General features: G+C 42.0%; 2 non-coding genes across 2 annotated transcripts; both read right to left on the bottom strand.

The window, feature by feature from the left end:
• Positions 1 to 5,895: 5,895 nt before the first annotated feature.
• Positions 5,896 to 5,968, bottom strand: TRNAP-CGG (transfer RNA proline (anticodon CGG)). The gene has a single exon. It is a non-coding gene; the product is annotated as a tRNA-Pro (tRNA).
• Positions 5,969 to 6,530: 562 nt separating this feature from the next.
• On the bottom strand, positions 6,531 to 6,602 carry TRNAP-UGG (transfer RNA proline (anticodon UGG)). The gene has a single exon. It is a non-coding gene; the product is annotated as a tRNA-Pro (tRNA).
• Positions 6,603 to 15,891: the final 9,289 nt, after the last annotated feature.

Below are 15,891 nucleotides of genomic sequence, written 5' to 3' on the forward strand. Positions count from 1 at the left end.
AGGAAATGGGCCCCATTCAGCGTGAGATTCTGAAGCGGATAGATGGGTTACTCTCGGGAGACCCTCTACCTCGTTTTGGGAACTTTCAGCTGGTTGGAGGCGCCATTCACTACCTCTGTAGGGATCGGTTTACAGCGGATTGGTTGGTGGGAGGATTTGACCAGAAGGAATTGGTCTCCGGGGAGTCACGACTTTTAGTAATGAAGGCCGCTGACCTACCTTCAAGGTGGCCTTCCGCACAAAGGACATCTATACAAAGGATGGCACTGTCCTCCTTCGTAGACTCAGGACCTACGCTAAATACGCAATGTTGGAAGGTCGTCAATAAAGCCGATGAGCCGACCGCCATCCGCTGGATCTTCCAGGTGGATGGAGATTCGGTCAAGGCTATCAAGGAGGCAGGACACCGAGCCTTAACGGGTCTGGACAGTGGTATCTTTAAGATACTTCATGAACCTGACCCGACAGCTCCGGTAACTCCTGTAAAGGAGATCTCAAGGATGGAAGATGAGGCTCTGGCTGGCGGGGACTCAGGAGAGGACATTCCTATGGAAGATACTCTTGCGGAGGACATAAAGGCCTTTGGCTTGTCGGACACCGACGAGAATAAAGAGGTTGTATCACTGGAGGGTGCAACAGGGGGGGCAGGCTAGGGATGCGAGTCAGACCGGTGGGGGTGTTGGGGTCTCCACAACCACTACTGTGTCTGAATAGACATCTAAGGCCAGCAACCGAGCTCACCTTAACCAAGATGAGTGTAAAGGTGCAGCAAATTAATTTGCACCACTGCAAGGCAGCCATTGCAGTTCTCTGTAGGAGGTTCGCAAAGGAAAGCTTCGACATCGCTCTCATACATGAGCCATGGACTGCCAATGGAAAGATACTTGGTCTCCAAAATGCAGGTAATATATTCTATGATTATAACTCTGTTACACCCAGGGCTTGTGCACTGATACGCAAGGGTATTCATGCCCTTCCGCTCTCAATGTACACCTCCAGGGACATTGCCACGGTAAAACTCATCACGGATGGTGGTGGGGGGGTTACTATGGCATCGGAATACCTACCGTACGACGATGCTCCCCCCCCCCCCTCGCAGGTGATGGCCAGATTGGTCAACTACTGTGAGAGTTCGGGGAGGAAGCTGGTCATTGGTTGCGATGCTAATGCTCACCACGAAATCTGGGGCAGCTCAGACTGCAACCAGCGTTGGAACGACTTAATAGAATATCTGGTTAGTACCAGACTTCACATTCTAAATAGGAACAATGTACCAACTTTTGTTACCTCTAACAGAAGTGAGGTCATTGATCTCACACTGTGTACAGCAAATGTCGCAGATAAAATCAAGAGCTGGCATGTGTCTAACGAACCGTCTTTGTTGGATCACAGACACATTTGCTTTAATATTCTGGTCAAACCTGTATGGGCTTGCACCGCTATTCGTAACCCTAGGGGCACAGATTGTTCTGGTTACAGGGAAGACTTAAGCTTCTTCCTTAAGGGTGATAAGCCACGGCTGTCATCGGTGTTGGATTTTGATTTGGCTGTTGATCGCGTTCAACAGTGCATTATCGACTCCTTTCACCGCAATTGTCCAGCAAAGCCTGGCAACCGGCCAAGGTTAGTGCCTTGGTGGGACAACGAGATTGGCAGGCTGCGCAAAGAAACTCGTAGGTTCTTCAATAGAGCAAAGAAGGGGGGTAATTGGGACGCCTATAAACGCACCCTCACCACCTACCACAAGTCTATCCGCGATGCCAAGAAGGCTTCGTGGAGGGACTTCTGCGAGAACATAGTGAATGTTCCCAGTACGGCCAAATTAATGAAAATTTTGGCACACGATAATACTAAGCATCTTGACACCATTAATTTGAAAGATGGTAGTTTTTCCACATCCGGCAAGTACACTCTGACACATATGTTAGATGTACACTTTCCGGACTCTAAGGTCACCAGCAATGGTGGCACTGGCACTCTCCCTTTGAGGATCAATCGAACCAAAAGGGAAGATTGGGCAGTGGCGAATAAGGTCGTCCCGCATTCTAGACTTATATGGGCTATAAAGTCTTTAAACCCTATAAGTCCCCAGGACCGGATGGGATATTTCCTATCCTTTTACAGGAGGGCAGTGATATTCTTTGCCCTCTGCTGCTGAGAATCTACAGGGCTTGTATTGCTCTAGGGCATTTACCTAGCACCTGGAAGCTGTCTCAAGCAATCTTCATACCCAAGCCTGGTAAATCTGATTACCTGGAAGCTAAGGCTTTTAGGCCAATTAGTCTTACCTCTTTCTCCTAAACATTCTGGAGAAAATGGTGGACAACTCGGCTGTCCCATGGCAAAACCTTTTAACCACCACGATCGTAATTTTGAGATATTTGACTTTTTCAAAACCTAAGTTATAAGATTTTAACGTGGTTTTTAATGCGAAAATTATAAAACCCAAAACCATTTTTTAAGTCATAAATAGTGAAATATTTATGACTTTTACCTGAAACTTTTACAGTACTTTTGTACATGCCTTAGTAAAACTGATGCGTAAAAATCTAATTTTTAAAAAATTTGGTGGTTATAAGGTTTTGCCATGGGGCAGCCGAACTATATTAGAGAGGAGTTTCTTTGTAACTCTCCTCTGTCGGCTACTCAGCATGCCTATCAGAAAGGCAGGTCTACTGATACCCCCCTGCATGGTATCAGCAGCTGCCTGGAAAAGGCAATTGAATACAAGGAAATTGCGCTAGCAGTTTTTCTGGATATTGAGGGAGCCTTTGATAAGGTCTCCAGCGCAGTTATACTTAAGGCTGCGAAAAGATTTGGTATCAATGACACATTATGCCTTTGGATCAAATCTATGTTAACTGACCGGAAAGTGACATCCTCCTTGCTGGGTGACTCCCTTATGGTCTCCACCAGTCGTGGTTGCCCACAGGGGGGGGGGGTTCTCCCTCCCCTTCTTTGGTGCCTGGTGGTGGATGAGCTTGTTCGGAGGTTGAACAGGGGAGGATGCCACTGTTTCGGTTACGCTGATGATATTGCTATCATCATTACTAGGAAATTCCCGGTAACAGTGAAGGACGTAATGAGGAGGGCTCTAGCATCAGTTGAGAGCTGGTGCAGGGAGGTCAACCTCATGGTTAATCCTAATAAAACTGTCATGGTTCCTTTTACTCGTAAAAGGATAAAAGGCATGTTCGAGGGTATTTCCTTATTTGGAAAGGACCTAGTGGAGAGCACCGAGGTGAAGTACCTCGGGGTCATCCTTAATAGCAAGCTAACATAATAATAATAAATAATAAATACTGGCTGTACACCATGATCATCAGACCTATCCTGTCTTATGCAGCTGTGGTCTGGTGGCCAAGAGTTACTTTAAGGACTGTGCAGTTTAATCTGCGCACTCTACAAAGGCTGGCTTGTGTCGGCATTACAGGAGCCATGAGAACAGCCCCAAGCGCTTCTCTGGAAATTCTCCTGAATATGCTTCCTCTCCACCTTTTTATTGAGGAAGCTGCCTTTTTAGGTGCCTATAGGCTTAACCAAAATGGCTGGTGGAAGGCTAATAATTGGGAGCATAGCCACACTAAGCTTTATCGGGACATTTCCAATCAGATGCCGATTATGACAATGGGTTCTGATATGATGGTTACTAAACTTCAATTTAGTAAACCTTTTGAGGTCAACTTCCCCAGCCATGCGGAGTGGAGTAACTTGACCCTCGGTACCAGAGGAGAGATCGTCTGGTTCACTGATGGGTCTAAGGCCCACTATGGCACTGGTGCGGGGATGTATTGCCTTACTAATAATTTTGGCTTTTATGAAAGCCTAGGGATGCACGTTGGTGTGTTCCAGGCGGAAGTTTTTGCCATTTGCTCCTGTGTTGCTTACTATTTAAATCAGGGGTATCATGGGAAGGTTATCCAGATCTATTCGGATAGCCAGGCCGCTCTTAGAGCTCTCAGCCAGTATAGTATTCTTTCTAAACTGGTTCTTAGCTGCTTAGATCTCCTCTGTGCTCTTGGGTTGCACAATAAAGTTCAACTTTGTTGGGTACCTGGGCATAAGGGGCATCTTGGGAACGAAAGGGCCGACGCCTTGGCCAAGGAAGGTGCGAGGGCTGGGTTCATTGGACCAGAACCTGCTCTCCCCATCTCCCGGGGACTTGTGCGCGGCTTGATCTCCAAGTTTATGTCAGATCGTCAACTCAGACAATGGTCTGAGATTGAGGGTCAAAGGCAGGCCAAAGAGTTAACTCTTGGCCCTTCTAGGGAGAGAGCCAGAGAATTACTCTCGCTCTCTAGGGCAATTGTTTTTGATTGTTATTGGCCTAAACAGACATTTAACTATCATTGGGGTCAGTGATGACCCGATTTGCAGAGCTTGTCTCACATGTACTCTGAAGCTGCGATTACTATGCAGCCCAGAGGTTTAAGCATTTGGGTATACATCGGTTGGAGACGTATGACGTCTCTAACATCACGGCCAGGCAGATTTTAAGCTTTGTGTCAGCAATAGGACTTATTTAAGTCACCCAGTTTGGGGATGCACAATGGACCTTAGGTCGAAGTGTTTGGCTTGCAGCCCCACTCAATAATAATAATAATAATAATAATAATAATAATAATAATAATAATAATAATAATAATAATAATAATAATAATAATAATAATAATAATAATAATAATAATAATCCATGCGCAACACCACATGAGGTACGCAATTGGGCGGGAGCGGTACAAGATTTCTGCGTATGCCCCAAGAGGCAACATTTAAAACAACGAGGTACAAAGAAATACTCTTTCAGAGGACACATCGTCCAATCAAAATCGACCTTTTTAAGTTCCATTAGGGTCTTATAAAGTGCAGGAGAGCACTCAATGACCCAATTTTTAGTACCATTACGACCCTTGAGGCAAAACTTTGCCTCCAGGTCTTCCTCAGCGTAGGCCAAATTATTTAAATCAAGGATAAGGGAACTAACGTCATCCTTTTCAATAGGCTCATAAACTCCAAAGATTATGACTTTGGGGCGTAATAAAGTCGGATGGCTAGTTCTGACAGTTTTGGTCAGCTTTTTTGACTTGGTAATGGCCGCCTGCAGTTTGGGTGCAATGGCCTACATAAATCAGATCGACTACAACATTCTTCGCGGGTCCGGCCAGAATTTGAACCTAGGACCTCTCACACCCACGTTATCTGATGTTGAAGATGTAAATATCATGCCTTACCTGTTGAAATCACCTGCATAAATCAGGGTGACTAAAGCATTCTTCATACGCCCGTCCGGGATTTGAACCCGGGACCTCTCGCACCCAAAGTGAGAATCATACCCCTAAACCAAGGAACCACGTTACATAGGGTTTAGGATGCAAATATCATGCCTTACCTGTTGCAATCTCCTGCATTAATCATGTCGACAACAACATTCTTCGTGGGTACGTCCGAGATTTGAAACCGGGATCTCTCGCACCCAAAGCGAGAATCATACCCCTAGACCAACGGACCACGTTATCTGATGTTAAAAAAGTAAATATCATAACTTACCTGTTCAAATCACCTCCATAAAACAAGTCAACCAAAGCATTCTTCGTGGGTCCGTCCGGGATTTTAATCCGGGACCTCTCACGCCCTAAACGAGAATCATACGCCTAGGACAACGGACTGCGTTATCTGATCTTGAAGATGTAAATATCATGCCTTACCTGTTGAAGTCTCCTCCATAGTTCAGGGCGACTAAGACATTCATCCGGGATTTAAACGCGGGACCTCTCGCACCCGAAGCGTAAATTATTCCCCTAGACCAACGGACCACGTTACATAGTGTTGAAGATGCAAATATCATGCGTTACCTGTTGAAATCACCTCCATAAAACCGGTCGACTAAAGCATTCTTCGTGAGTCCGTCCGGAATTTGAACCCGGGACCTCTCGCACCCGAAGCGAGAATCATACCACTATACCAACGGACCACGTGAGATGATGTTGAAGATGCAAATATCATGCCTTACCTGTTGAAATCACCTCCATAAAACAGGTCGACTACAGCATTCTTCGTGGGTCCGTCCGGGATTTGAACCCGGGACCACACTAACCCTAAGCAAGAATCATACCACTAGACCAACGGACAACGTTATCTGATGTTGAAGATGTAAATATCATACCTTACCTGTTGAAGTATCCTCTATAATTCAGGTCGACTAAGGCATTCTTCGCGGGTCCGTCTGGGATTTGTCCCCCGGGGCCTCTCGCACCCAAAGCGAGAATCATACCCCTAGACCAACGGACAGCGTAACATAGTGTTGAAGTTGCAAATATCATGCCTTACCTGTTTTAATCATCTCCATAAATCAGGTCAACTAAAGCGTACTTCGTGGGTCCCTCCGGGATATGAACCCGGGACCCCGCCACACCCAAAGCGTAAATCACACCCCTAGACCAACGGACCACGTTACGTAGTGTTGAAGATGCAAATATCATGCCTTACCTGTTGAAATCACATCCATAAAACAGGTCAACTAAATCATTCTTAGTGGGTCCGTCCGGGAATTGAACTCGGGACCTCTCGCACCCAAAGCGAGAATCATACCCCTAGACCAACGGACCACGTTAGTTGACGTTGAATATGAAAATATCAACGCTACGTCACAAAAATCTAAAAGTTGTTGTACGATTTATAGTTCGCTGACTTAACGAACAAAATATCGTCTGTTACCCCTCCTTTAACTTTGTCGATTGACGTCACGACACCGATGAGCAACGGAAAAACCTGCTCCTCCGACCGCTGACTTCGTTGAGCAACATGACGTAGAAACCGGAAGTTAAAAAAAGCGTACAGTAATCTCAACTCTCAGCGCTGACCTCTGATAAACCGACGGCCATTATTTTAGTAAACAAACCGGTTTGAACAACCAAGGCTTAGGAGCTAAAATGAACTACAATATAGTGTCAAATTCTGTTAATGTAATTAATTTGCAAATTAATGAAGTTCTCGGAGACTCACGTTCTAAAATAAATTGGCATTGTCAAATAAAAGAAGCAGGTTTATTGAAAAAAATAGTTGAAATTCAGGTTGAGCTTTTCAGGCGCATCTACAAGGTTGGAGTGTTGCCAATGTTCGAAAGTTAAAAATCCCACAGTTTCGGTGAAAAACCAACCAAAAGCCGCAACCCTTATACATTCACGAAAACTCCTCTGAAAACAGGTACAATTTTTTGGGACCGAATTAAATTAGTTTTTTGTTTTGTTTTGTATTTTATTTATTTTTTGGAAAAATTATTAATGTCATATTTAAAGAACTAGTTTACTTTATCCTCCTTGCTTATCCATAGGTAGCAACTCTACCATTTTATTCATTATACATTTTTGAATTGTGGAGATCGAAATGTCGGGGTTCTGGCTTGAAGTTAGTGCAATTGATATTATTGGCCCCAAAACTAGATCTCAAAATGCAGCAATATGCATTCCACAGTAACGTGATGATAGTTTAAGCCTCTGAATGCTCCTCTTCAAATTGGACAATGGACAGCTTCGTTTTTCTCTACTCCCAAGTTGTTTCGGAGATAAGACTGTGGACGAATTCCAAGAAATGCGAAGGCCAGCTGCAACCGCAGGAGCGACCTTTCGCCTTTCTTGGAACTTGGCGCACGTCATGATCCCCCCGTTCTTCCTTGCGGTTCTTTATGGAGGGGGGGGGGACTAAGGGTGGGTACCGTGGCTTATGAGAATGAAAAGTAAAAGTTAGGACCGTTATGGAGCCGAACAGGTGGAAGGGGATACTTTATTTTTTCTCCGAAGGCAGTATCAATATTTCTATAGAAAAGTTTCGTGGGTATTTTGAACTGGCGTTCGAAAATCTCCCAAAAAGTGCAAAATCCCACAAAACCCTTTGATTTGGTTAAGAAAACCCATTATCCCATTTCCAAGAAAAACACCCTAAAAATCCCACAATATGGGATTTATCCCACGATCTGGCATCACTGTCTTTGCAGATTCTTTTGAGCCTAGGCCTAACTCTTTTAGGCTTGATATGGGTTTTAATAACGCTGGTAGAATATCCCACTTCGACGACTTGTTCCATTTTCGGAAAGCGATCCATTACTTGTCATTTTTCCCAACCTTTTATTTTTCTAAACTACTCATTATTTAACTTTATCCGCAAAAACCGAGCGAGTGCCGAGTTTATAAATTTAAATAATGCTACATTGGGCTGACTAAAATTCCGACGCAAAAAATTCCTTATCAATTTAGAGGTTTTCCATTGGCTTAAATAAATATGTTACTAGCCAATAGTGTGACTCCCAAAATTACTAGGATGAATAAAAAGGTTAAAATCTAACGTAGTCCACCTTTTTACTGGTTCGTGGTGAAACAAACCGTTAGTGAAGAGTTTTGAATGGAATAAAGGTACAGTGGCATACTTATGAGTAATTACGTTACGTATGCTTAAAGGTTTAAACGTTTAAAGGTTTTTATTGCCGTAGTAGAACTACACTCTTTTTGAACAGAGCGGCTCCTTGCGGAGCTCAGCGATAATTAAAACAACAAAATAAAAAAACACATGTAAATAAACTTTGAAAATCACAAATATAGCACTGTACTGGAGTAGGGGGGTTACTGACTAGCATTGCAACTCAAGTTTGTCCTTCGCCAAGCTAGTTTTAGTCTGTTCCAGGAGCACAGTATATGGAAACTACACCATGGTCCCAAGGGTCCTCCTTTAAACCGAGTAGAGATTCCAGGGGTTTTCCTTTATTTGCGACCCTCCAGATGCGAATATCCTCATCTACCTCTGTCTGGGGACATTCTATCAACACAGGCCATATATTTTCCTTGTCTGCCCCACACAGTTTGCATACCGGACTATATGGGCCGAGTTCGGCCTGCCTTTCTCCAGTCAGCAGCGACCCTGTCCTAGCTAGGAAAAGGATCCCACTGCTATAGCTGTTGTTATAGCAGTTCTCTACACGGGGTTTGCTTTTAGACATATACGTTTTTAGACTGGATTTGGCTTTGACCTGGCCCCTCCAAAATACCTCCGCTGCATCTTTCATTTCAGTCTCAGTACACCTTAACCACTCCCTGTAGTTTGAGCATGTGCCCCAACTAGTTCCAACATTATATATCCTATCTAACTGAGCCACCCTTTTAGTCCAATCGGTGTCGTGACCATTATTTCTGATAAAGTCATATACCTGTATGACTAGACGGTTTTGGTCCAAGAACTTTAGACGTCCCAGGTATTTGACTTTACTTCTACACTCCCGGAAGGCCATGGAAGACCAGCCCATTTCCCCTTGTATAGCCGCATTGGCGGCGAAAGGGCCACCATTTAACAGCATTTTACCCACATCTTTCTGAGCCCTCTCTAGACACGCATTCGTATTCCCTGCAAGGCAAAGTACCTCATTAGCATACGTGAGGGCTGGTACAGCTACAGTCTTCCACAGAGTCCGACCCACCGAGTATCTATTGTAGGAAAACGAGGCCATATTGCTGATTGCCCAACGTAGCCTACTACTCTTGCCCTTAACTATTCTCCACATTTCACTGACAAAGTGCTCCCCTTTAGATGTTATTACAATACCTAAATAAGTGTACTTATCAACAACGGACACCGCTTCCCCGCAAAGTTTAAAATCATACTCCTCATTAGGTGGGAAAGAGCCATTGAGAATCATCGCGTTGGAATTTTCCATACTAAGGGCCCGTTCCAGAGACGAAAAATTCTCGTTAACTAACGAAAAAGGGGGCGTGTCTTGTTAATTAATGAAACTTTTTCAAAAACGCGTTCCAGAGACATTTGAACGAGACAAAAAGTTAATTAACGAAAAAGGCGAAATAACGAGAGCGGGAGTTTACGAAGTCTCATTAAAATGTCTCTGGAACGCGTTTTTATAACTCTAGTCTAGGTCTCGTTCAATCGGTTTCGTGAAATCGCGAGTCTTGTTTTTTAACGAGACTGTTGAAAACGTCTCTGGAACGGGCCCTAAAACTCATACCTTTGGAAATTGCAAACTGCGAGCATGCATCTAATATGCTTTGTAGATCTTTGGAAGAATTTGCGAAGAGGATAATGTCATCTGCGTACAGCAGACACGAGAGATTTAGGTTAGACATTGGTAGGTGGGTTCCTGGTAAACTGGCACCTAGGTGAAGATTTTCAATATTACGTGGTAGGTCATCAATAAATACCACAAAAAGTAGAGGGGAATCTCTTAAACCAGGGAGTACAGAACGGGAGTCGTTTTGACAGATCTCTTAGGGTTCTTAACCAAGAAGCCAGAGAATCGAGGTGGGGTGGGTGGAAAGGTTGGCAAAATACGGGACAAGATACGGCGTTTTGCGCCATCTACCTAATTTTTGTGGCTTTGTTGTTTATGGAGGAAGTGGATGCTGCCGTCTTTCATTAGATAACGTAGATCCTAATTGTAAATATTTAAATTATCTTACGAGTGGCAATATTCCAAGTTTCTTGAGTAAAGCGTATATTTTTTAGGATATAATACAACTGAAATCATAGTACTAAATCAATGTAAATATAATTTTGTATCATATTTCAAACCTTAAGTCTTTGCAATGATTGGCTAATATATTTCCGATTTTTGCCTTTAACATGGCCTTTTTAAACACATTCCCTAAAATAGAAAAATAAATTGTATAAAATGATATAAAATAATTCTAAGATCTGTTAAAATAATTACAATTTTATTTTCTTTTGACTTTTGAAAGTCGATTTATGTAACAATGGTCCATGCTTATTTTCACCACGTGTGTAAAATTTGAAAAAAAAACCGCATGGTCGCTGATAATAGATGGCGTTAAATAGTCGAGGTGTCCCGTATTTTGCAGAGGCGCCTGCTGAAGTGTAGCTCATTGCAGCAGAACCAAAAAAAACCCTCTTTTCATCTCCCGTTCTGTACTCCCTGCTTAAACTATATACATAATTACAAGAAGAGTATTCGCGACCGAAACGAGTCTAGGTGGCGTAACGGCGCTAGCTTCTCCGAGGTCGCGCCTATGATCTAGCGTCTGCTACAGACAAATTTCAATGTTATAATATCTTTTTTTTTATAAATAATCTTATCAAAATATAAGCAATCGATTCCAAAATTATATTAAAATTTAAGTATCATTCTGTATAAAGTCAAATTTACGATAAAAGATGAGGAAAAACTAATAGCGTCTGCTTTAGCCGCTACCTATCTAGGTTTTTATGACAAACTAAAGGGGGCGTAGTGATAGTTTTCGGTCGCGAATAGATTTGAGATCAGAAGAATAAATTCTTTTGGAAGGCCCTTATTTAATAGCGATTGCCACAACAGTTCTCGATTAACGCTATCATATGCCTTTTTCAAATCTAGAAACGCTAGGAATAGTGGTTTGTTATAATTTTATACTTTTTTTTTACTTTTTATACATGTATATTATTTATAGAAAGAGCTATTCAAATAGGCCTGTACAAGGCTACGTAGTAGAACAAGACGTACGACGGTCAGAATACACACAATCCTTCTAATGTGTTAAGTTTGTTTGAGCTATTCACAGCAACCTGCAACGGCGGTATCGCAACCAAAATATATCCACGGTCACACATATATACATATTTACACTTATTTGTTACTTCTAGTCATCCGTTGAGTGTCACACTTATTTCTTCAAGTAACTTATTTGTTACTTCTGATCATACTTATATGTTACTCCTGATCATACTTATTTGTTACTTCTGGTCATAAGCCGAAGACTAGGCTGATCAGTGTCATACTTAATTGTTACTTCTGCTCATACGTTGAAAGCGCGGCCCACTCTGAATGGCCTTGAAAAACGCCAGAGGGAAAAGGGCGCGTAGACCTCTATAAACACGCGGATTTACAATGTTGGAAATTGCGGGGGTCCGTATACGCTGCCCAAAAAACCTTACTTTGAATTAAATTTGAGGAACGTATTTGCAATTCAAGGTTAAATGTAAGCCACAGCTATTCAAAAATATAACTTTCATGAAAATCGGACTTACATTAAGGAACTGTATGTAGATTTTTAGGCGAAAATATAAAACCACGAAAATTGGGGTCCCGTAAATTACTAAACTTAAATTTAATATTTACTGATATAACCGATGTTGTAGGTCCGCTCAATCCTAACCTATCCAATAATATTTTTTTAGCGTTATCGGACTTAATTTTAAAGAAAATATCTACCACATAAAGGAAATCACCGAAAATAGTAAATTGGGCAAATTCCCAACTTCTTGGGCTCCGATTTGAAAACTTTATGAAAGGCTATCAATGGCAATGTATGTACATCCGAACGAGATATCATTGACTCGTCTAGCCCTAACCGTTGAAGAGGATTGTGTGTAAAAACGATATGAAACCAAAGGCTCCTCGCGCCGCGCAGCGTGATTTGAAAAGATAATTTCGATAATAAGCCTAATATTACGATTAAAAATCTCTGGTCTGAAAACTTCTGCAAATAAACAATATCGCTCCACTTCAGTTCCTTCTATTTTAAGAATAAAATTACAGCTTTGATTTGCCCCAAATTGCTCGTGCTACGGAGGAAAAAAGTTCGCGGAAAATTTCACGATTTTGGGGAGCGAAAAAGGTCAGTTTCGGACTGAAAATTAGTACACTTAGGCTTGGAAATTTGTCTCGCCAATGACATTTTTGGAAAGAGAACGTCCAGGGATTCAAAACAATTAGCCCGCATTCATTCGTTTTTATTGCTATCGATGTTTCGTTCAACCAAATTTCAAAGAGCTATTTACACTATTTGCCAAACGGCATCCCACATTGGAAATCGGGGTCTCGTGAATTCCTAAACCTGATTCCCCGAAGGCAGACCAGGAGTCAAGTGTTTTCCATCACCATCCTTGAGGTTTCCGACAGCTCTTTTAGTTTGGAAACGGTTGACACGATTTGACACTGAAATGAACAGATTCATCAATCCGCAAATTTTTCCGAAGCCAATTTTCCGCGCCACTAGGTGAGCCCAGATCATCAAATGACACACCAAAGGCCACTAAATTAGTAGCTAGATCATCTACAACATCACTTTCCTTAGAAACAAGAGCAGTGTCAGAGTCTTCAAATTTCATAGTCTCAACTTGTCCCGAGAGAGCCGAAATCGAGTCGCGCATTGCCTTGTATTCTTTTTCACGTTCCTGCATTGTAATTGCAACCGCTTCCACCTGTAATTTTAGACCGCTGATATAGTCCTCCTGGTCAGTCTGTCGTTTTTCCATGGTTTCGAAACGTTCTCTGTTAACCAAATCACGTCTATCCAGTTCACACAAAAAGATAGATTGTACATCCGTCAACCGCTCTTCCACGATTGAAAACTTTGAGACAATCAAAGACTCCAGACTAGAGAACATAGCCCCCAGAGCAAGAGTATCTTTAGTTCCAACCACAATCCCGGAGTGACTCGCAGACGGTAGCTTTTGCAACTGCTCCTTCACTAGACTTTCACTAAGCTGACTTTGGCTTAGGGAACGGGCAGGGCCAGCGTTAGGGGGGGGGGGGTAAGCGGGGTAAAAGTACCCTGGGCCCAGGCCTCCGAAAGGGGCCCGCCGGTCCGGGTGAGTAACTAAAATTTTCTGTCTATTTTCAAAACAAAAACAAATTTTGGAGAAAAAACATTTATGGTGACAGTGGCCTGAGAACGCTTACCTGGGGCCCGATAATACTAGCGCCGGCCCTGGAAACGGGTTGCCACCGTTCGAATAGTCACCAAGGGCCCTTGGAAATATTACTTCTTGACAATTTCTTTGGAGAATGATTTATTCAAGCGTCTATTCAACTGTAAAAGATTGGAAGCCTGCATATAAGCCTATTACGGCTTTGTGGGCACAACATGATTTGTGATAATAAATAAACAAGTTGGCAAGCCAAAATATACCTCTGCTTGGAAGAATTGTCCCTAGTTGTATTAATTTATCGAGATGACCCTTAAAGATATATCTCCGCAAGTCAGAGTTATTTACTGAAAACGTAATCCTGGTTCGATCCCATCCGGTATAAAATTTTAATTATAATAAAAATAATTGAGACGAAACAACCGAAATTAATGTATTCAGAATATTATAAATTAAGTAGTTACAACAGTGAGTTAGACGAACTAAAACAATGCATAATTGAATTTAACCCTCTTAACAGTACAAGTAGTACGAAGCCAATTTCAATGAAAGAAATATCTACAGAGGGTATTTGTTATTAGTTTTCTCACTTACGCAATACTTGCCGCATCCTTAACGCTCATTTTATTTCAACACTCGCCCATGATGAAGATACCCTTTCTTAGTTCTTCTTTAGATAAACCCTCGTCTCCTGCCATCTAATATTCAAAATTTGCTAACTCTTATTTAAAAAGCACTACACCAAATTCAATAAAACAAACCTCGTGGCATAAAACAATTCCTTAATAACAACAAAAAAAACCTACTTTAAACCATTTCACACAAAGAACAATAATTTAATGCTAACAATACCGCCCAAAAGCTCAACACAATCAACAAATTAAAATAAAAAAGCCCAATCGACCAAATTTCGGAACCAAAATTACCAAACAACCCAATCAATCAGGCTTCAGAGCAAAAATAATTAATAGAAAAATAAATAATAATAACCCTATCAGACTTCAGAGCAAAAATAATTCATAGAAAAATTTATAATAATAACCCAATCAATCAGACTTCAGAGCCAAAATAACTAATAGAAAAATATAAAATAACTCAATCACCTCTCTTCCTATCCTCCTTGATTGTATAACCCTTCCTAGCAACGTATCACCTAGGAGCAACAAACACAACACCCCACACAAGGAGAACGCAACCCGTCAAAAGTCGTGGATTTTCTTGTGTACATTTTTCATTGGCTAGACCAGCGGTTCCCAAAAGGTGTTCCGCGGAACCCTGGGGTTCCGTAAAAGGGTCACAGAGGTTCCGTAAAAGGGTCACAGAGGTTCCGAGAATTCGCAGCGTGGCCATCTTTGTTTGTGTCAAGAGTTTAAGATGAGTAAAAAAATGAGTTGGGGTTCCGCCAGAATTAGGTGGATAATTTAGGGTTCCATAGCAAAATAAAATTGGGAACCGCTGGGCTAGACGCTTTAGCGCCTGCTGCCGTCGAAGGGGAAAATTCGGAAATTGTCTACCCCCCCCCCCCCCGCCCGTAAAACGTTCATCGTAAAGGCTCGTGACGCTCGTCCAATGAAATTCGTACACAACCCTTTGTTAGCGTGTTTAAAGGCTAGCTGCGTTCTCCTTGTGTTTGTTACTCCTAGGTATCACCAACTTCAAATCACGCGCCAAAAACTTTAATGATTAAGGATTAAGGATTGTAATGGGCGACTCGTAGAAACATATACAGCCCTTTTGGAACAGGGCGGCTCACCAATTTATTCAGGGAGCACAGTCTTGACAATACTACTTATTGCTCTATGTAGTTAACAGAAACAAAAGAATACATTGAAAATAAAAAATTATATAAAAAGTAAAGAAAAGTAAAAAGCAAACAAAAAACTTTATCCATATAGGATATGTGTTAATAGTAGGTAATGTCCAAAAAACATATGGCTATTGAGGGGGGGATTGTTTGTTGGCTCTTTTCCATGAATCTTTTGCACGTTTCCACCATGGGCCAAATAATGATAAATCCAGGACATCACTCTATGCGAAAAACCCGTCCAACAGCGCTAACACCCGACCACTATTGCCCCCTATTGGAAAAATGCGCGATCGCGGACCTACGTCATTTTGGGGGCAAATTTTTTAGGGGCAGTTTTCAAAAATAATACACGTGGTGGTCGTCGTAAATATCCTGGAATATTTATTCACAGTTATCATATCTACGTGTGGTTATTAATGTAAGTACTTTTTTTTACGTACTAGGTTCATAAT

The sequence above is a fragment of the Leiobunum rupestre genome, chromosome 10 (genome assembly GCF_980474605.1).
Source record: "Leiobunum rupestre chromosome 10, qqLeiRupe1.1.hap1, whole genome shotgun sequence".
In the NCBI taxonomy this organism is placed as follows: Eukaryota; Metazoa; Arthropoda; class Arachnida; order Opiliones; family Sclerosomatidae; genus Leiobunum; species Leiobunum rupestre.